The following is a 21,710-nucleotide window of genomic DNA, read 5'->3' on the forward strand; positions in this document are numbered from 1 at the left end:
AATCAGTAGATAAGAACTGCTTTAGGTGAAGGGAAAGACAACACTCAATACATGGAAGGTCAGCTCAATTGGACTGGACGAAAAGCAAAGAAGTTTCCGGGATAAAATGAATGCTTCAAAGGTCAGCGGAGCAAGCGCGGGGGTCTGGGGAAGATGGTTTGCGGGGACTTCTAAGTCAATTGGTAAAATAATTCTATTATGAAATCATTCTGCATCCCACTTTGAAACGTGGCGTCTGGGGTCTTAAATGCTAACAAGCGGCCATCTTTTTTTTTTTTTTTTCTAGTGCCACAAGCGGCCATCTAAGATGCATCAATTGGTCTCAACCCACCTGGAGCAAAGGAAAATGAAGAACACCAAGGCCACACGACAAGTAAGAGCCCAAGAGACAGAAAGGGCCACATGAACCAGAGACCTACATCATCCTGAGACCAGAAGAACTAGTTGGTGCCTGGCCACAGTCGATGACTGCCCTGACAGGGAGCACAGCAGAGGACCCCTGAGGGAGCAGGAGATCAGTGGGATGCAGACCCCAAATTCTCATAAAAAGACCAAACTTAATGGTCTGACTGAGACTAGAGGAATCCCGGCGGCCATGCTCCCCAGACCTTCTGTTGGCACAGGACAGGAACCATCCCCGAAGACAACTCATCAGACATGAAAGGGACTGGTCAGCGAGGGGGGGAGAGAGATGCTGATGAAGAGTGAGCTAATTATATCAGGTGGACACTTGAGAGTGTGTTGGCAACTCTTGTCTGGAGGGGGGATGGGAGGATAGAGAGAGAGGGAAGCCGGCAAAATTGTCAAGAAAGGAGAGACTGAAAGGGCTGACTCAAGAGGGGGAGAGCAAGTGGGAGTAGGGAGTGAGATGTATGTAAACTTATATGTGACAGACTGATTGGATTTGTAAACGTTCACTTGAAGCTTAATAAAAGTTATAAAAAAAAAAAAATTGAAGGAAATAAATTGCCTGCCATCAAAACTGTCTCTTAAATATGAAGGTGAAATTAAAACATTTCCAGATAAACACAAGTTGAGGGAATTCGTAAAAACAAAACCAAAACTATAAGAAATACTAAAGGGAATTCTTTTGTTAGAAAATCAATAATATCAGGTATCGACCCAAGACTAGAACACTGGGCACAGCAACCAGAAGTCAGCCCAGACGGGGAAATCCAAAAAAAAGCAAGATTTAAAAAAAAAAAAAAAAAAAGCCCAACACAGGGTAACGGCGATGTTATTATATAAAAGAAGACAATATTAAAATAATAAAGAGGGACTAAGAAATGTAATCATACACCTTCCATATGGAGACGAAGATATGGCAATACAAAGAAATCAAATTTATAAATTTAGAAAAATAAGGGTAAATAATAAGATAACCACAAAGGAGAAAAACTATCCTACTCATCAAAATAAAATACAAGGGAAAAATACAGACTCAGCAGAAATGAAATCAAAAACAATAAATGTGAGGAAAGGACAATATACAAACGAAATATACTCAGCACATAAAATCAAGTGGGAAAAAGAAGCTGTCAACACACACACACAAAAGACATCAAAATGATAGCACTAAATTCATGCCTATGCATAATTACCCTGAATGTAAATGGACTAAATGCACCAGTAAAGAGACAGAGAGTGGCAGAATGGATTAAAAAATAAGATCTGTCTATATGCTGCCTACAAGAGACACGCCTTAGACTTAGAGACGCAAACTAAATCTTAAAGGATGGAAAAAAATCTATCAAGCAAACAACAATCAAAAAAGAGCAGGAGTGGCATTATTAATTTCTGACAAAATAGACTTTAAAGTTAAATCCATCAGAAAGGATAAGGAAGGACACTATATAATGATTAAACGGACAATACAGCAAGAAGATATAACCATATTAAATATTTATGCATCCAATGACAGGGCTACAAGATACATAAAAAAAACACTATCAGCACTGAAAAGTGAGATAGACAGCTCCACAATAATAGTAGGAGACTTCAACACACCACTTTCGGTGAAGGACAGGACATCCAGAAAGAAGCTCAATAAAGACACGGAAGATCTAAATGCCACAATCAACCAACTTGACCTCGTAGACATATACAAAACACTTCACCCAATAGCAAATAAGTATACTTTCTTTTTTAGTGCACATGGAACATTCTCTAGAATAGACCACATATTAGGTCATAAAGCAAGCCTAGCAGAATCCAAAACATTGAAATATTACAAAGCATCTTCTCTGACCATAAGGCCATAAAACTGGAAGTCAATAACAGGAAAAGCAGGGAAAAGAAATCAAACACTTGGAAACTGAACAATACCCTGCTCAAAAAAGACTGGATTAGAGAAGACATTAAGGATGGAATAAAGAAATTCAGAGAATCCAATGAGAATGAAAACACTTCCTATCAGAGCCTTTGGGACACAACAAAAGTGATGCTCAGAGGCCAATTCATATCAATAAATGCACACATCCAAAAAGAAGGAAGGGCCAAAATCAAAGAACTATCCTTACAATTTGAACAAATAGAAAGAGAGCCACAAAAGAAACCCACAGGCACCAGAAGAAAACAAATAATAAAAATTAGAGCTGAACTAAATGAAAATGAAAAACAATTAAAAGAATTAACAAGAACAAAAGCTGTTTTTTTTTAAAAACTCAACAAAATTGATAAGCCATTGGCCAAACTGACAAAAGAAAAACAAGAGAGGAAGCAAATAACCTGAATAAGAAATGAGATGGGCGATATTACAACAGACACAACTGAAATTAAAAGAATCATATCAGATTACTATTAAAAAAAAAAGCTATACTCAAATTTGAAAACCTAGAAGAAATGGATAAATTCCTAGAAACACACTACCTACCTAAACTAACACAAAGAGAGATACAACGACTAAATAGACCCATAACAAAAGAAGAAATTGAAAAGGTAATCAAAAAACTCCCAACAAAAAAAAGCCCTGGTCCAGACGGCTTCTCTGCAGAGTTCTACCAAACTTTCAGAGAAGAGTTAACACCACTACTACTAAAGGTATTTCAAAGCATAGAAAAGGATGGAATACTACCAAACGCATCCTATGAAGCCACCGTATCCCTGATACCAAAACTAGATAAAGACACCACAAGAAAAGAAAATTATAGACCCATATCCCTCATGAATGTAGATGCAAAAATCCTCAACAAAATTCTAGCCAATAGAATTCAACAACATCTCAAAAAAAAATTCACCATGACCAAGTGGGATTCATACCAGGTATGCAGGGATGGTTCAACATTAGAAAAACAATTAATGTAATCCACCACATAAATAAAACAAAAGACAAGAATCACATGGTTTTATCAATTGATGCAGAAAAGGCATTTGACAAAGTTCAACACTAATTCATGATAAAAACTCTCAGCAAAATAGGAATAGAAGGAAAATTTCTCAACATAACAAAGGGCATTTATACAAAGCCAACAGCCAACATCACCCTAAATGGAAAGAGCCTGAAAACATTCCCATCGGGATCGGGAACCAGACAAGGATGCCCTTTATCGCCACTCTTATTCAACACTGTGCTGGAAGTCCTAGCCAGAGCAATTAGGCTAGATAAAGAAATAAAGGACATACAGATTGGCAAGGAAGAAGTAAAAGTACCTCTATTTGCAGACAACATGATCTTATACACAGAAAACCCTAAAGAATCCTCAAGAAAACTACTGAAACTAATAGAAGAGTTCAGCAGAGTATCAGAATACAAGATAAACATACAAAAATTAGTTGGATTCCTCGACACCAACAAAAAGATCATCAAAGAGGAAATCAGAAAATTATTGCCATTTAAAGTAGCCCCCAAGAAGATAAAATACTTAGGAATAAATCTTACCAGAGACGTAAAAGACTTACACAAAGAAAACTACAAAACACTCCTGCAAGAAACCAAAAGACACTTACATAAGTGGAAGAACATACCTTGCTCATGGATAGGAAGACTTAACATTATAAAAATGTCTATTCTACCAAAAGCGATCTATACATTTAATGCAGTTCCAATTCAAATTCCAAGAACATTCTTTAATGAGATGGAGAAACAAATCACCAATTTCATATGGAAGGGAAAGAGGCCCCGGATAAGTAAAGCATTACTGAAAAAGAACAAAGTGCGAGGCCTCACACTACCTGATTTTAGAACATATTATACAGCCACAATAGTCAAAAGAGCCTGGTATTGGTACAACAACAGATACATGGACCAGTGGAACAGAATTGAGAATCCAGATATAAATCCATCCACATATGAGCAGGTGATATTTGACAAAGGCCCCAAAACAGTTAAATGGGGAAAAGACAGTCTTTTAAACAGATGGTGCTGGCATAACTGGATATCCATCTGCAAAAAAATGAAACAAGACCCATACCTCACTCCATGCACAAAAACGAACTCCAAATGGATCAAAGACCTAAATATAAAATCTAAAACGATAAAGATCATGGAAGAAAAAATAGGGACAACATTAGGAGCCCTAATACATGACATAAACAGTATAGAAAACATTATAAAGAACGTAGAAGAAAAACTAGATAACTGGGAGCTCCTAAAAATCAAACACTTATGCTCATCCAAAGACTTCACCAAAAGAGTAAAAAGACTACCTACAGACTGGGAAAAAGTTTTTAGCTATGACATTTCTGATTAGCGCCTGATCTCTAAAATGTACATGATACTGCAAAAACTCAACTGCAAAAAGACAAATAACGTAATTAAAAAATGGACAAAAGATATGAAAAGACACTTCACTAAAGAAGACATTAAGGTAGCTAACAGAGATATGAGGAAATGTTCACGATCATTAGCCATTAGAGAAATGCAAATCAAAACTACAATAGGATTTCATCTCACTCCAACAAGGCTGGCATTAATCTAAAAAAACACAAAATAATAAATGTTGGAGAGGCTGTGGAGAGATTGGAACACTTTTACACTGCTGGTGGGAATGTAAAATGGTACAACCACTTTGGAAATCTATTTGGCGCTTCCTTAAAAAGTTAGAAATAGAACTACCATACGATCCAGCAATCCCACTCCTTGGAATATATCCTAGAGAAATAAGAGCCTTTACACGAACAGATATATGCACACTCATGTTTACTGCAGCACTGTTTACAATAGCAAAAACATGGAAGCAACTAAGGTGCCCATCAATGGATGAATGGATAAATAAATTATGGTATATTCACACAATGGAATACTACACATTGATAAAGAACAGTGAGCAATCTGTGAAACATTTCATAACATGGAGAAACCTGGCAGGCATTATGCTGAGTGAAATTAGTCAGTTGCAAAAGGAGAAATATTGTATAAGACCATTATTATAAGAACTTGAGAAATAGTTTACGCTGAGAAGAAAACATTCTTTTGTGGTTACGAGAGGGGGGAGGGAGGGTGGAAGAGGGGTATCCACTAATTAGATAGTAGATAAGAACTATTTTAGGTGAAGGGAAAGACAGCACACAATACAGGGGAGGTCAGCACAATTGGACTAAACCAAAAGCAAAGAAGTTTCCTGAATAAACTGAATGCGTCAAAGGCCAGCGTAGCAGGGGCAGGGGTCTGGGGACCATAGTTTCAGCAGACATCTTTTTTTATTGGCATAATAAAATCTATTAAGAAAACATTCTGCATCCCACTTTGAAGAGTGGCATCTGGGGTCTTAAATGCTAGCAAGCAGCCATCTAAGATGCATCAGTTGGTCTCAGCCCACCTGGATCAAAGGAGAATGAAGAACACCAAGGACACAAGGTGATTAGGAGACCAAGAGGCAGAAAGGGCCCCGTGAACCAGAGACTACATCATCCTGAGACCAGAAGAACTAGATGGTGCCCGGCTACAACCCATGACTGCCCTGACAGGGAACACAACAGAGAACCTCTGTGGGGGCAGCAAAGCAGTGGGATGCAGACTCCAAATTCTCATAAGACAAGACTTAATGGTCTGACTGAAACTAGAAAGACCCTGGTGGTCATGGCCCCCAGACTTTCTCTTGGCCCAGGGCAGGAACCATTCCTGAAGCCAACTTTTCAGACATGGACTGGACTGGACAATGGGTTGGAGAGGGATGCTGGTGAGGAGTCAGCTTCTTGGATCAGGTGGACATTTGAGACTATGTTGGCATCTCCTGCCTGGAGGGGAGATGGGAGGGTGGAGGGGGTTAGAAGCTGGCAAAAAGGACACGAAAAGAGAGAGTGGAGGGAGAGAGCAGGCTGTCTCATTAGAGGGAGAGTAATTAGGAGTGTGTAGCAAGGTGTATATGGGTTTTTGAGTGAGAGACTGACTTGATTTGTAAACTTTCACTTAAAGCACAATAAGAATTATTTAAAAGAAAAAAAAAAGAAATCCAGGAAATGGAGACAGATTGAGAAATAGGATAAAATTATTGCCCTAAAGAAATGCACACTATACATGCAGGAGACACCCAGGCCAACGACTTAATTATGATAGACTGCAGAAAAGAATGTATATCCCCTGGGGGTGAAAGCAACTTGCTGGGGATATCTAGCAGACAGAGTAGACAATCCCAACAAAGGGGAGGGGCCAGAGTAGAATCACAGGAAGCTGTAATCCTTGAGCAGGACTCTGAATGCTGTGTCTGTGTATGTGTCATGGACTGAATTATGTCTCCCCAAAAATGTGGGTATCATTTTGGCTCGCCATGACTCCCAGTACTGTGTGATTTCCTATATGTCGTAAATCCTGCCTTTATGATGTTAATGAGGGAGGTTGGGCAGCAGTTGTGTTAGTGAGGAAGGACTCAGCCTACAAGATTGGATTGTGTCTTGAGGCAGTCTCGAGATATAAAAGAAGGAAGTGAGCAGAGAGATGGGGGACCTCATACCACTAAGAAAGCAGGGCCAGGAGCAGAGCGAGTCCTTTGGATGCAGAGTCCCTAAGCATAGAAACTCCTAGTCCAGAGGAAGATTGATGAGAAGGCTGAAACAGAGAAGAAAACTTCCCCCAGAGCTGACACCCTGAATTTGGACTTTTAACCTACTTTACTGTCAGAAAATAAACTCCTGTTCGTTAAAAAAAAAAAAAAAAAAAAAGTTAAGAAACAATAACAGCTGCTTACAATTCCAATATTTCATTTCTTGGAAATCAATACCTCAGCTATCTCCAATACTTTAAAATATACTCTAAGTGACTGAAAGTATTCCCCTTGAGAATGGAAACAAGAGAGGGATGCACTTTATCACCACTCTCTTCCAACATTGTGCTGGAAGTCCTAGCTAGAGCAATAAGGCAAGAAAAAAAATAAAGTGGATTCAAATTGGTAATGAAGAAAAAAACTATCCCTACTCGCAGATGATATGATCCTATACACAGAAGATGCCAAAGATTCCAGGAAAGCTAAGGGAATTAATAGAAGGAATTATCAAAGTAGCAAGATACAAGATCAAGATGCAAAAATCAGTTTGATTCTTCTATACTAACAGAGAGAACTTTGTAAAAGGTCTTGGGAAAATAATACCATTTACTGTAGCCCTCAAAAGATAAAATACTTGGGAATAAATGTAACCAGGGTGTAAAAAACCTATACGAAGAAAACTACAAAACACTACTGCAAGAAACCAAGAGATCTACATACATGGAAAAACAAACCATACTCATGTATAGGAACACCCGACATTATGAGAGTGTTAATACCACCCAAAGTCATCTACAGATCTAATGCAATCATGATCCAAATACCAAAAGCATTTTTTAACGAGATGGAAAAACAAATCACCAAATTTATATGGAAAGGAAAGAGGCCTCACATAAGCAAAGCATTACTGAAGAACAACATAGGAGGCCTCACATTACCTGATCTCAGAACCTACTATACAGAGACTATAGTCAAAAACAGCCTGGTACTGGTACAACGACAGAAGCATTGACCAACGAAACAGAATTGAGAACCCTGACATAAATCCGTTTACCTGTGGACAGCTGATCTTTGACAAAGGGCCAAAGTTCATTAAATGGAGAAAAGGCATCTCTTTAATAAATGGTCCTGGCAAAACTGAGAAATTGGACTATATGAAGAAGAACACGGCATCAGGATTGGAAGAAGACTCATTAACAACCTGTGATATACAGATGACACCACAGCCTTGCTTGGTAAAAGTAAAAAGGACTTGAAGCACTTGCTGATGAAGATCAAAGACTATACCCTTCGGTATGGATTACACTTTTAACATAAAGAAAACAAAAATCCTCACAACTGGACCAATAAACATCATGATAAATGGAGAAAACATGGAAGTCGACAAGCATTTCATTTTACCTGGATCCACAATCAATACCCATGGAAGCAGCAGCCAAGAAATTAAAGGACATATTAACATTGGACAAATCTGCTGCAAAAGACTTCTTTAAAGTGTTAAAAAAAAGAGATGTCATTTTGAGAACTAAGGTATGCCTGACGCAAGTCATGATATTTTCAATAACCTCATATGCATGTGAAAGTTGGACAATGAATAAGGAAGACCAAAGAAGAATTGATGCTTTGAATTATGGTGTTGGCAATGAATACTGAATATACCACAGGCTGCCAGAAGTATGAACAAATCTGTTTTGGAAGAATTTCAGTCAGAATGCTTCTTAAAATTGAGGACGCGTAGACTTCAACTTACTTAATTTGTATATATTATGAGGAGAGATTAGTCCCTGGAAAAGGACATTATGCTTGGAAAAGTAGAGGGTCATCAAAAGGGAGGAAGACCCTTAATAAGATGGATGGACACAGTGGCTGCAACGATGGGCTGAAGCACAGCAACGATGTGAAAATGGTGCAGGACTGGACAGTGCTTCATTCTGTTGTAAACAGGACTTCTACAAGTCAGAACCAAATTGACAGCAACTAACAACAACAAAAAGAAGTGGCATATTAAATCACAATAATGTTAGGATAATAGAATCTTCGCTTTCTCTGACAAGGAATTTTTTGTTGTTGTTGCTGTTTGTTTGTTTTAAACTGCTGTTTCCTAGTCACATCTTCCCAAGAAACAGTTCGTCTGTACCTGTGGGAACGCTAATGAACATAGAGTAGAGGAAAATCTACAGTATTTTCTGCCCAGCCTTTGTCACTGGGGATAAAACATCACTACCTTGTTGCAGTCAAAATGCAGTGGGATAAGTAGTATGTAGTTGGTGGAAATGAGTTACAATTCCAGCTGCCGGTAAGCAACTGCTTGCACTTACAAAGCCATAAAGTGGTATACAGATGTTTATCATTGTTGTTATTGCTGTTGTTGGATTTGTTAATTTCTCATGGGAAGAGTTAAAATTTCTTTTTTTTTTTTCCATTAACCCAGAAAGAAACCGTGTACCCAATATCATTCAATTCTCATCTCCCCTTATATTATCCTTAAAAGACAATAAAAGCTGACATTTATAGAGTATTTTATAGTGTACAGAGTACCTTATGTGGGCTCATTTAATTTTTTTAAATTTTTTATTGTGCATTAGGTGAAAGTTTACAGAGCAAATTTGTTTCCATTAGAGAATTGGTACATAAAGTATTGGCTTCTTTCCCCAAAATGTGGTAGCATTCTCCCCATTTCCATCCTATTTCTTTTTTTTTTTTTTCCCCATATCCTTTCATTTTGAATTGCTGCCCCTTCCTATGTTTCCATCTTTGCTTTTTGGCAAGCGTTGCCCTTTCAATCTTGTGTAATTGATTGTTCTGAGGAGCATGTTCCTCTCAGCCATTGTTGTTTATTTTATGGGCCTGTCTACGTTTGGCAGAAGAATGGCCTCCTGGACTGACTTCACTTATAAAAATAATAATTAGCCAGAAGTTCTAATGAAAAGAGGCCTTGAGATACTAAAATTGTTGTTAGGTCCCGTTCAGTTGGTTACAACTCATAGAGAACGAAACACTGTCCAGTCCGTTGCTATCCTCACAATCATTATTATGCTTGAACCCATTGCTGCAGCCACTGTGTCAATCCATCTCTTTGAGGGTCTTCCTGTTTTTCTCTCTACTTTACCAAGCATGATGTCCTTCTCCAGGGACTAGTTCATCCCGATAACATGTGCAAAGTATATGAGATGAAGTCTTGCCATCTTTGCTTCAAAACAGCATTCTGATTGTACTTCTTCCAAGACAGATTTATTCTTTCTTCTGAAAGTCTGTGGTATATACATTATTGTTCACCAACACCATAATTCAAAGGCATCAATTCTTTTTCAGTCTTCCTTACTCATTTTCCAGCTTTCACAAGCATATGAGGTTATTGAAAACACCATGGCTTGGGTCAGGTGCACCTTAGTCCTCAGAGTGACATCTATATTTTTTAACACTTTAAAGTGGTCTCTTGCAGCAGATTTTCCCAAGGCAATACATTATTTGGTTTTCATCCACCAGTCCTTCTAGATACGGTAACTCTGTATTCCTTCCATTTCTTCTTTTGATATTTCCTGCGCTGTTCAGTATTTTGCTGGTAGAATCCTTCACTATTGCAACTCGAGGCTTGAATATTTTCTTCAGTTCTTTCAGCTTAAGAAATATTTAGTGTGTTCTTCCTTCTTGTTTTCCAACTCCAGGTCTTTGCACATGTCATTATAATACTTTACTTTGTCTTCTCAAGCCACCCTTTGAATCTGTTGTTCAGCTCATCATTTCTTTCTTTTTTGCTTTAACTACTCTACTTTCAAAAACAAGTTTCAGAGTCTCTCCTGACATTCCTTTCAGTCTTTTCTTTCTTTCCTGTCTTTTCAATGACCTCTTGCTTTCTTTATTTATGATGTCCTTGATGTCATTCCATGACTCATCTGGCCTTCAGTCATTAGTGGTCAGTGTGTCAAATTTCTTGAGATGGTTTCTAAATTCAGGTGGGATATACTCAAGGTTGTGCTTTGGCTCTCATGGACTTGTTCTAATTTTCTTCAGCTTCAACTTGAACTTAAATATAAGCAATTGTTCATCTGTTCTGCAGTAAGCCCCTGGCTTTGTTCTGACTGATAATATTGAGTTTTTCCATGGTCTCTTCCCACAGATGTACTTGATTTGATTCCAGTGTATTTCATCTGGAGAGGTCCATGTGTATAGTCACCACTCGTGTTGTTGAAAAAGGTATTTGCAAGGAAGAAGTCATTGGCCTTGCAAAATTCTATCATGCAATCTCCAGCATGATTTCTGTCACCAAAGTCATAGTTTCCAAATACTGTACCTTCTTTTTGTTTCTACCTTTCACATCCCAATCATCAGTAATAATTTCAGGCTGTAGAAGTTGGTAAAAAATCTTCAATTTCTTCATCTTTGGCCTTCGTGGTATACTTAAATTTGAGTAATAGTCATATTAACTGATTGTCCTTGCCAATGTATGAATATTATTCTATCACTGACAGCATTGTACTTCAAGATAGATCTTGAAATGTTCTTTTTGACAATTAATGTGAAGCCCATTCCTCTTCTTTTTGTCATTCCTGGCATAGTAGACCATATGATTGTCCTATTCAAAATGGCTGATACCCGTCCAGTTTAGCTCACTAGTGTCTAGGATAATGATCTTTATGCATTCCATTTCATTCTTGACTATTTCCAGTTTTCCTAGATTCATACTTCATACATTCCATGTTCCGGTTATTAAAGATGTTCTCAGCTGTTTCTTCTCATTTTCAGTCATGCCAATCAGGAAATGAAAGTCCTGAAAACTTGACTCCATCCACATCATTAACTTCAACCCTACATTAAGGAGCCAGCTCTTCCCCAGTAGTCTTTTGAGTGCCTTCCAACCTGAGGGGCTCATCTTCCAGTACTATTTCAGACAATGTTCCACTGCCATTCATAAGGTTTTCATGGCTAATTTTTTCAGAAGTAGGCTGCCAGGTCCTTCTTCCTTGCCTGTCTTGGTCTGGAAGCTCTGCTGGCATAGCTTCCAGCATCACAGCAACACACAAGCCACCAGAATACAACAAACTGACAATTAATTGTTCTAATTCATTGGCGTAGGAATAGTTTTCTTATGGAACCCCAGGTTTGAAAGATAACTCACTAGTTACGCAAGAGAAAATAAGGAATTCTTTCTATAATTAATTTATTAGGTAATTATCTGCTTAAAACATTATTTTTTCCATGCAAATAATTTTGACTGTAGTACTGACCAAGCTTGAATCCATTTTCTGATATCAACCTTCCCCTGCCCCCCCAAAATCATCTAAGCATGAAATCTCAGTAAACATGAAAAAGAGTACTATTTTAGAATTAGTACTGTGAGATTTAGATATCTTAAATACAAATATATTTTAGAAGAGTCAGTTTTTCATTTGTTAAATTTGAAGCTGACAGTGATTTCTTTTCACCTTCAGTACTTAACTTCTGGTGTTACTCCACCGAACATAAAAATGTAATCTGTTCTATTTCTTAATCTGGAATATATTTACATTTTATTTTGGTGTTATTGGGTGTTCAGTTTGGTAAATAGCCTATGGATGAATGAAAGGATTGGGGATTCTCTATAATAAATTTTAAATCAGTCAATTGTTTCAAGTACTGTCATGGATTGAATTATGTCCCCCCCCAAAAATGTGGATAGCAACTTGGTTAGGCCATGATTCTCAGTATTGTGTGGTTGTCCTCCATTTTGTGATTTTAATTTTATGTTAAAGAGGATTAGGGTGGGATTGTAACACCCTTACCCAGGTCACATACCTGAGCCAATGTAAAGGGAGTTTCCCTGGGGTGTGGCCTGCACCACCTTTTATCTCTCAAGAGATAAAAAGGAAAGGGAAGTGAGTGGGGGGGGGTGCGGGGGGCACCTCATACCACCAAGAAACCAGTGCTGGGAGCAGCAGTGCCTCATTTGGACCAGGGGTCCCTGCACAGAGAAGTTCCTAGTCCCCGGAAGTTTGATGACAAGGACCTTCCTCCAGAGCTGACAGAGAAAGAAAGCTTTCCCCAGAGGCTGACACCCTGAATTTGGACTTCTACTAAAAATAAAAATTAAAAAAAAAAAAAAAACGGAACCCATTGCCGTGGAGTCAATTCCGACTCATAGCGACCCTATAGGACAGGGTAGAACTGCCCCATATGGTTTCCAAGGAGCGCCTGGTGGATTCAAACTGTTGACCTTTTCATTAGCAGCCGTAGCGCTTAACCACTACACCACCAGGGCTTCTTCTAACCTACTAGACTTCAAGAAAATAAATTTCTCTTTGTTAAAGTCATCCACTTGTGCTATTTCTGTTATAGCAGCGCTAGATGACTACGAGTACATTAAAGATGTTAAGATCTTCAATATCCTTGTTTTTAACCTGTTTGTGTATTTCACACTATATTTTTAGACTCTTAATGTTTTATGATTATGTCTTCTATATGAAATATATCTCTTGTCATTAAAAATCCTCATTTTACCTGTAACTAACATCACCATCTTTCTTACTGTCTTCTGTTTCCTTTTTTCTTTCCTTCCATCTGTTTCACTTTTCTTACATTTTATCTAAGTTTTTAATATTAATTTTTTTAATTTAGCATTTAAAAATAATTTTTTTATTGCTTCAATTCGTTTTGTTACCCCAGGTTATTTTTGAACTCTATTGTGTTTTATGGATCCATTTATATATTTCTATTACACCAAAAGTTATAGCCATATTTGTCTGAGATGTATAATTTTATACATCAAGTAATTACTCTCTACAAGATGAAATCTTTAGTAGAATTTTGCTTCTTCTTTCATAACTTTTTCACAACTCGTACAAAGAAAACTTTAGTATGCTTTTTAACTCTCGCTTTCCTTCGTCCTCTAACTTCTGGTTTTTACTGGAAATCTTGGGGATCCATGATCTCAGGTTACAGTTAAGTTTTCCTTAAGCCTATAGAGTGTTCTTTTGTTTTCAAAGTTTTATTAGTGCTTTGTTCAAATTTACAACTATTATAAGTACATAATTGCTACAACCAGTGAAGTACTTCAAAATTAAAGAAAAATGTATTATTTTTCCTTTTCCCCTTCTCAAGCTTTCCCTACTTTGCCCCTCTACCCCCCCCACACACACACCTCTGGCTAATGTTAATAATTGGTTGTGTATTTTTTCTCACCGTTTCCCATGCTCCTACACATACATACCCACACATGCATTGTAATATGTATGTGTGTGTGGGTATGTGTGCCTAAATACACATATATACATCATATTTATGATTTGCTAAGGTTTTTGTAATCTATGACGTTTTTATTAAAATAATATATCATGATATTCAATAGTATTGAGAAAGAAAAAAGTAACCCTGACAGCAGTCAGCTGGTAGCTGGCCTGGCACTTGCACCTTGCAACCAATGTCACAAAACAATATGTGTATGAATTTTTGAATGAGAAAATAACCTGAGCTGTAAACTTTCACCTAAAGCAGAATTAAAAAAAAAAAAGAATACATTTTGTTCCACTCTGGAACACACATTCTATATGCCCTAATTACTGTGCAACAATATCTCTCTGGAATGTGTGCTCAGAGTGCCAACTTGATGTGCCAAGAATAAGCGATCGTATTGGTTACTGTATACCCTGTACCTTTTATTCAGACAAATATTAACACACATAAGCTCAAATAAAACAACATTCCCATCTCTACTGACTCATATGGCAGGAATATAAATTCATAAGTCAGTGTGAGGAAAGGAGGGAAGAAGAAGCGTTTTATAACTGACCACTTTTTTTAATTAAATAAAAACAGCCTGGAACTGGCTCATTTCTAACATGAAAAGCATGCACAGGCCTGCCAGTGTACTAGGATATGCTGGCAGAGGATTGCAGGGTTTGGGGAACCTGAAGAATGGTCCAGAAGGGAACACAGACTCCCTGGCTGCTCCCCCTCCCCATCTTCTTGCCCCATAGCAAGAGGTGTAGCAAGAGAAAGGACAGAGTAGGGCTCATTAAAGCTTGCAGCTCTGAGAAGGTGATAGCCAGAAATATATTTCTACCAATTAAAGTAAGACTAACCAGGAAGATAAGGATTCTGAAATGGTAAACATACCAAGAGTTGAAAAATAAAGAACTGTAGGACCGTGGATGTCCAGTCTGTAGAAAAAAAAAAAAAAAAAATTCACTTGTGTCATCCTTAGCTGTTTAATTGTGTTTTTCCTACTTGGGTTTTATACTGGGCACCTAATGCTCTTGACCAGTACATTGTTTTTCCTTTATCCACAGCAAAAATCAGATTTCTTACAGTTTACCTGCAAATTTATAACTCTTAGGAACACCTACAACATTGTTTTGTGTAATTCCAGACCTGGCTAAAATAGGGGAAGTAATTAAAACCCCTTCTTAGAGAGCCCACTGTTCATCAGTCATAATTAAGATCTAATGGTGATTTTCTATTCAGATGATGAAATAAAGATTAATCAACACTTCATCTGTACTAGGAAGCTTTGTTTCAGTATTTATCATTAACAATGTTTGTGGTAACTTAAGAAAATAGCTGTAAAATTTTTAACACTCCTAATGATTTCTAATGTGACCTCCACCTGAATTAGGTATGTCCCCATTTAACTGCAGGTGCCAGCTCATAAAATGCTATGCAGGGGTGGGGCAAGATGGCAGAGAAAGTAGTGGCTCCCGTTTATTTCCCCGCAACTAATTCACTGAACAACGAATGAAAACAAGCACAGACAGATCTCAGAACTCCAGATAGCAGCTTAAGTGATGAAGAGTTAATGTTGAGTCCAGAAACAGAGAGGAGGAACAGGGGAGGAACACAAGCCTGGAGATTCTAGCCGCTGTCACCTGGAGAACTTGACTCATCGTGACCGATTTGGGGATAGGACAGGCAACACCCTGAACAAAGAACACAGAACAGTAGCTAAGCCGAGGAAACTGTAATGGCATATTTAAGGTAGTGCAGATTGGCTGCGGGAGTTCTCTGGCCTGCACTTGGGTGTGAGGGAGGCCTTGCACTTGGGAGTGAGGGAAAGGAGAGTGAGGCACGGTGAGTGAGTACTGTTGATGTCTCCAAGACCCAGTGCATACGGCCTCTAGGACTTAGACATACTGAAAAGCCGCAGGACCCAGCCTTCAGCTAGGGTGATAAAAGACTTCAGACAGGCAAAATAGGGAATCAGCTGACTCCCTGCCCACAGTGGGACACCGCGGGGAAGCCTGTACAGGGGCGCATATTACGGAAAGACATAAACTGCCCCTTGTCTTCTCCTTAGGAAAGCCAAGCACTACAGCTTTCGTACAAGTTCCTGGCCAGCGAAAAATCCCCACGCATGCGCATTGAGCTGTAGAGACTAAAAAATTACGCCTTCCCAAACACCGCGTACGGTGGTAAAGAAAACCAACGCCAGGATACACTCAGGGCCACAGCCAAAACCTCAGAAGACAGAGGGAGGTAAAACACCACCAAAGCCAGTCACCTCAGGGAGATCCAGCAGGAATAAGTACCCAGAGACTTAAGCACCAAGGTAAAACCTAACGCAGAACTTTTAACTCGGAGCTGGAAAAAAACCTAGCGACAAGAGTGCCCTCTGGTGGCCTTAGGAGAAGACAGCAGCGCTAACCTAGCAAGTATAATCAATAATTTCCACATGCCTGGGCGGTTTTTTTTTTTTTTTTTTTTTTGGGCGGGGTAAACCAAACCTTTATTCCTGAAGGGTCTGGGCCATTAGAAGTCATAGCAAAATTGCCTTGTTGTAGTTTTCAATTGACTTTAATCACAGGGCATATTACTACTAAGAGACATTCTAAAGGATCTCCTGTATTCCAGACATACTGTTTTTTGCCTCCTTTATGTAATATTAATTTGATTTCCCCTTGGTAATCAGGATCAATCACACCAGCCAAAATAGTATCTCCTTTCTTTACCTGATGACCAAGAGCCATAGAAGCCCAAAATAGTCAGGTGGCATTCTTAACTTCCAGTTCAATGGGATCAGTGTTGCCTCTCCTCATGGAAGCATTCCTCCCTTTAGAACTAAGATCTCTAGAATGCAGAGCATAGGGTCACAGGGACAGGAAGCAAACATCTTGCTAGTGGATCATTAAGAGTAATAATGAGTGGTACCACTCCCATTTCTACCCCTTGATTCCTGGACCGGTGAATCCTGGATATGGAAGAAATAGCATCATATATTGGACGCTGGTTTAGAGTATATACAGCCTGATAGAAAACATTGCCCCAACCCTGCAAAGTACTGCCAACTACCGAGCACCATAACTGTGTCTTTAGGGGGCCATTCCATCATTTTATCAAGCCAGCTGTTTCAGGATGATGGGAAACAGTATAAGACCAATGACATCATTTGCCACACTTCATTTGCTGTGAAGCAAGTCCCTTGGTCCGAGGCAATGCTCTGTGGGATATCATGATGGTGGATAAGGCATTCTGTGAGTCCAGAAATGATGGTTTTGGCAGAAGCATTGCATGCAGGGAAGGGAAATTAATATCCAGAATTATTGACTATCCCAGTAAGAACAAAATGCTGTTCTTTCCATGATGGATGAAATCCAATATAATCAACCTGTCACAAGGTTGTGACCTGATTTATCAACAAATAGTGCCATACTGGGGACTCTGCTGGCAGGTGGCTGTAGCCAAGTCAGCCTGGGTGTGTGGATGTCCATGTTGCTGAGCCCATGCATAACCTCCATCCTTGCCATCGTGAAACTTTGTTCGTTAGCCTATTGGGCAATGACAGGAGTGGTTGGGTAAAGAGTATGAGTGGTTTCCACAGAACACGTGATCCTTTCCACTTGATTGTTGAAGTCCTCCTCTGCCAAAGGCACCCTTCAATGAGCATTCACATGAGATACAAATATTTTCACTTCTCAAGCCCATTCAGGGAGGTCTATCCACATGCCTCTTCTCCATACCGCCTTGTCACCAAATTTACAATCATGTTCCTTCCAAGTCCCTGACTATCTAGCCAAACCAATGGCCACAGCCCACGAATCAGTATACAATTGTACAGCTGGTCATTTCTTCTTCCAAGTGAAGTGAAAAATCAGGTATGCTACTCGAAGTCCTGTTCTTAGGAAGTACTTCAGGGAGGGTCCAGAAAGTGGCTGCAGCATTGCCACTGTCCACATTCAAGTGGTGCCTGCATATCATGCAGAACCATTTGTAAATAAGGCAAAAGTTTTCTCTTCCTCAATCAACTGATCATAAGGAATTCCCCATGAGGCTGTTAGCACATACTGGAAAGGGGAAAGTAACATGACTGGAGTGGACACTTCCCCATGCAACTTACTTCTGCCTTCAGGTCCAACTTGAACCCAGTCTCATATATAGCACTTCCATTTAATGATGGAGTGCTGTTTGCACGTCTGACTTTATGACTCTGTGGGTCAGACAACACCCAGTTGATGATACTCAGCTCAGGCTATGTGATGACTTGGTGGCCCATGGTTAAGTGTTCAGTCTCTACTAAGGCCCAATAATAAGCCAAAATTCATTCTCAAAAGAAGAGTAGTTACCTGTGGAAGATGACAGGGATTTGCTCCAAAAACCAAAGTGTCTGTGCTGTTATTCACCTATAGGGCCCTGCCAAAAACTCCAAATAGCATTGCTATCTGCTGCTGACACATTAAGCACCATTGGATCAGCCAGATTACATGGCCCAAATGGCAGGACGACTTGCACAGCAGCCGGAACCTGTTGCAGACGCTTCTCTTGTTCTGGGCTCAACTCAAAACTAGCAGCTTTTCAAGTCACTTGACAAATAGGTCAGAGTAGCTCACCCAAATAACGGATATGCTGCCTCCAAAAACCAAAGAGGTGCACCAAGTGTTGTGTCTCCTTTTTAGCTGTTGGAGGGCCAGATGCAATAACATATCCTTCACTTTAGAAGGGATATCTCAACGTGCCCCACATCACTGGACCCCTAGAAATTTCACTAAGGTGGAAGGTGCCTGAATTTTTTTCAGTTTAATTCCCTACCCTCTAGCATGCAAATTTCTTACCAATAAGTCTAGAGTTCTTGATATGTTTTCCTTACTAGGTCCAATCAGCAGAATGTCACCAATGTTATGGTCCAGTGTGATGCCTTGTGGAAGGGAAAGACAATCAAGTTCCCTGAGAACTCAATTATGACATAGGGCTGGAGAGTTGATATACCACTGGGTTAGGACAGTGAAAGTGTATTGCTGGCCTTGCCAGTTGAAGGCAAACTACTTCTGCTGATCCTTTGAAATTGAAATGGAAAAAAAGGCATTGGCCACATCAACAGTTGCTCATATGGTACCAGGGTATGTATTAATTTGCTCAAGTAATGAAATCAAAACTGGAACAGCAGCTGCAATTACAGTCACCACCTGTTTAAGCTTACCATAATTCACTGTTATTCTCCAAGATCATCTGTTTTTTTGCACAGGCCACATAGGTAATTGGTGCAGTGGTTAAGAACTTGGCTACTAACCAAAAGGTCAGCAGTTAGAATCCACCAGCCACTCCTTGGAAACACTATGGGGCAATTCCAGTCAGTCCCATAGGGTCGCTATGAGTTGGAATTGACTCAACGGTAACAAGTTTGGTTTTTTGGTTTGGTCTTGGGAATCACTACCCCTATACCCTTCTAGTCTTTGATGGTGGCAGTAACCTCTGCAATCCCTCTAGAAATATGGCATTGTTTTTGCTTTATTATTTTCCTACTTAGAGCAGTACTAACGGAGTCCACTTGGCTTTTCATACTATAATAGCCCTTACTCCACATGTCAAAGATCCAGTGTGGGTGTTCTGCCAGATGCTAAGTATGTATATTCCAATTATGCCTTCCAGAACTGGCAAAATCACTACAGGATGAGTGTCAGGACCCACTGTGAGTCAGACCTCTATTAATCACCTGAATTTTTTGTGCCCCCACTCTGCCCGGTGGGCTACAATGACATTTTGGGTATCCTGGAATTAGTGTCAGTTCAGAACCACTGTCCAGTAATCCCTAAAAAGTCTGATTATTTTCTTTTCTCCAATGAACAGTCACTCTCACAAAAGGCTATCGATTTCTTTGGGGAAGGCTGGGAGTAACATCAACATTGTAAAACTTTGGCAGTGTATTGGGATCCTTCCTCCAGGGAACCTGGCGTCCCCTTCATTCAGGGCCTCCCCTTCATTCAAGGGCTTGTGGGTCTGTAAACTAGCTGAAGTCTGGGAATTCATTGAGAGGCCATGACTCTCTATTCTGGAGGTTCAATTTAGACTGTCATTCACTTGACCTAGAATTGTTCCCCTTGTATAGATAAAGTAAATATTTAGTATATTTTCTACTATTTCATTCCTAGGGACACCATTAGTCCTTAAGAGTCATACTATTCTGATTACTGCTTTGACTGTGCTGTCCCTTATGATAACCATACCCTCTTTACCCTCTTTTAGTCATTGTCAATTAAGTGTCACCACTTGGCCCCTACCACCACAGAGCCTATTCAGCACCACTGTAATTAGATATCTAAATTCAATTAGGACAGTTCCCACTGCCAAATCTGACTTATATATAATAGCAATCACAGCAGTCTTCTTAGATGCTGGCACTCCCTTCACAAATTTGTTCTTCACTGTTGTGGTAAAAGGGGTGTCCTCTGGGCACTCCATGTGTGGGCCTGTGGGTCTAACCTGATAAATCCACTCTAACATGCCAATTTCCCTAAGCCTTTGAATACCTTGTACTGTATACCAAGGCAGGTCTGGTATTTTATCTTGATTTATGGCAGACCATCATTTAATCCATGATTCAGTGAACCAACTAAATAAACTATCAGATCTTTTCTAATCTCTCGAGCTGAAATACTGAATGAAGAATCTGAACTTAGTGGGCCCATATCAGTAAACTCAGACTGATCCAACTTTATGTTCCCCTAACAACCCTAAGTGCCATTCCCAAACATATTCCCCAGGTTTCTGTTTGTATATATAAGAAAAATCAAGCAGTTATTTTGGAGTTTATCATACCTCCTCCTGAGTCACACTTTGTAATTCACCTTCTGGAGATCACAGAGACTTAAGTCTAGTTATAGATCTAGAAGAAACAATGAGTGAAGTGTTTTGCTCCTGGTAAAATTCAGCAATGCATTATAAGGCATCTATCTCAGGTGATGCCCCAGGCAATATCTCAGACAAAGAATCATTAGTCTCCAGTGGGTTAATCTCATCAACTGGAGAAGGAAGGGAAAATGGTTTTCCTGGGGAGGGTGATTTGGCAGACAAAGATGTAGTTATGTCTTCAGATGGGAGAAAAAGGGCTGGCTCTGTTGGTGGTGTCATCCAATGAAATTTAGGGGCTCAATGTCCTCAGTTTCCTGATTATCTACCCATATGTCCCCAATTCAAGTTTCAGTTAATACCCTCAATTAAACTTGAGACACCATTTGAAGTTGAGAAATTAATTTGCATTATAATTCAGGTACTCTTAGTATAAGAATCTGAGTTTCTCCTAGAGGAAATGGACAAATTTCTAGAAACACAGTACCTACCCAAAATAACACAAACTGAAGTTGAAAATCTGAAAGACCCATCACAAGAAAAGAGATTGAAAAAGTAAGAAAAAAATACTCCTAACCAAAAAAAGCCCTGGCCCAGATGGCTTCACTGGACAATACTACCAAACATTCAGAGAAGAGCTTACGTCACTACTACTCAAACTATTTCAGAACATAGAAAAGGAAGGGATACATCCAAATTCATTCTATGAAGCCAGCATAACCCTGATACCAAAACTAGGCAAAGACACCACAAAAAAAGAAAATTACA

Source organism: Elephas maximus, chromosome 5 (genome assembly GCF_024166365.1).
Source record: "Elephas maximus indicus isolate mEleMax1 chromosome 5, mEleMax1 primary haplotype, whole genome shotgun sequence".
NCBI lineage: Eukaryota > Metazoa > Chordata > Mammalia > Proboscidea > Elephantidae > Elephas > Elephas maximus.